We start from the raw sequence: 1,954 nt of genomic DNA on the forward strand, positions 1-1,954 counted from the left end.
GGAATCGAGAGATGATGTGTCAATATCAAATGCTGACGTGGCGATGTGGTGGTTGTGGTTTTTTTTTGTCTGATTTCTCTATCTCTTTGTTTAACTACTTTTCTTTTGTATTTTTAATTACTAAATATTATCTGAAATCATAATTTTTTTTATATTATTGAATATTTTAAAACTGGAGATAATTTTATTTTATAAAGTTCACCATTAAGATTTTAAATATATTTATAAATAATTTTTATATGTAATAGGAATTAAAGTGTACTGTCTTGAAATTAACAATTTAAATTGATTAATTTAAATATAATATTTTAAAAAGAAAACATTAAACAATAATATTTTTTTTGAAACACAACTTCAAGTATGTTGAGAAACACCTATGAGGAATATTTAAATACACCAGTGATTTGGGAATTGATAGTTTATAAAAGAATGTGAGGAGGATGTTGAACTAGGAGGATAAATACATTGAACACTAGATACTAGATTTTCATAATTGTAATGAACTCTCTTTGTCTTCCAAATAAAGAGAAACTTCAATGACACCCTCATCAGTACCGTTCACAATCCTAATTGCATCTTTCACACACTCCTCACTCTGACCCTTTTGATGTTTCTTGCACAACCCATCACACAAAAAAGTAAGTAAAAACAGGTTCAGAATCCCTAATGACATCGAAATTAAACAGGTTCAACTTCATCACACCTCTCAACTCCCGAGCTATCTAAGTAAGGAAGCTCAGGGTAGGCATCTCAACATTATCCAAATGCATCGTCTTATAATACCTATAGTTGATTCTTTCATCCCTTGCCAAATTTGAAACCTGCGAAAACGCCCATAAATCCTCCAAAACCCTCATCAACTCCTCCTCTCCCACGTCTGACAACGACTTCCGCTTCACGCACCTCACGCTCTCCCCAACCACTCCTCCCCTTCCGCTTCCAGATCCGCCGGTCGAACAGCTTCGTCGTTTATAACAATCTGCTTCGGAATCCCGACAGTCTAGGTCTGGTCGTTGATTTTCAAATCCAACGCAACCTGTAGCATCGAAACTCGGTTGTGGAGCCTCTCGATTGATTCCTGCGAGTCTAGAACAACGACATTCGGGTAATCTTCCATAAACTCCTTCGCCCACACCAGAAACCCTTTCGTACTTTCTGTCGACCACCTAGCACCCTCTGTACATGTCGTCGTCGATGCCGATGAAGGATCCAAAATCGTCTATCAGACCCTCTGTACATATCGCGGAAACGAACAATTCAAATTTCGGAAGCACTTCCTTCATTGCCACCATGGTCGAGCCCCTAAATAAGAATGGTGAAACCACAATTGATTCGATCTAATCTCATGCCCCAAACCCTAATTATAAAAAATGATGTGTCACCTACTTCATAGTCCACGTAATCACACATTTCTGCCACATAAGCACCTCTTAACGTCATTTGGTACGACTTAACATAAATGACCATTTTGGATACATTTAAAAAAAAATAGGGACCAAATTGATTTTTTTAGAAACCACTATACTAAATTGAATATTGACAAAAAATGTAGGGACGAAAAAGGTAATTAAACCTTAAAAAAATTACAATTAGAGGAATTGTAGACAAATACATTTATTAAATATCAAATGGGAAACAATTGCCAAGGATCGAACATTATCGAACTCAATACCAACAACACGTATCAAAGAATTATAAATATATATGCAATTAAAAAAATTAACAAATCTAATTATACATGCAATTCAATAAATAATATTAATTATAAATCCTAAAATTATTAATAAAATAATATTACTCTAATTATAAACCTTAATATTAAATATTAAACTTTAATAATCTTAATTATATAACTAAAATAATATTAGTTATAAATATTAAAATTAATTATTAAATTTGTTTACTCTAATAATCTAACTAATTCATAATTCTAACCTAACAATTCCAATTTAAC

At 32.7% G+C, this 1,954-nt stretch overlaps 1 pseudogene; it reads right to left on the bottom strand.

The window, feature by feature from the left end:
* Positions 1-353: 353 nt before the first annotated feature.
* On the bottom strand, positions 354-1,424 carry LOC150025952 (inositol-tetrakisphosphate 1-kinase 1 pseudogene; annotated as a pseudogene).
* Between the last annotated feature and the right edge of the window lie 530 nt (positions 1,425-1,954).

The sequence above is a fragment of the Phaseolus vulgaris genome, chromosome 7 (assembly GCF_051622355.1).
Source record: "Phaseolus vulgaris cultivar YP4 chromosome 7, ASM5162235v1, whole genome shotgun sequence".
Taxonomy (NCBI): Eukaryota; Viridiplantae; Streptophyta; class Magnoliopsida; order Fabales; family Fabaceae; genus Phaseolus; species Phaseolus vulgaris.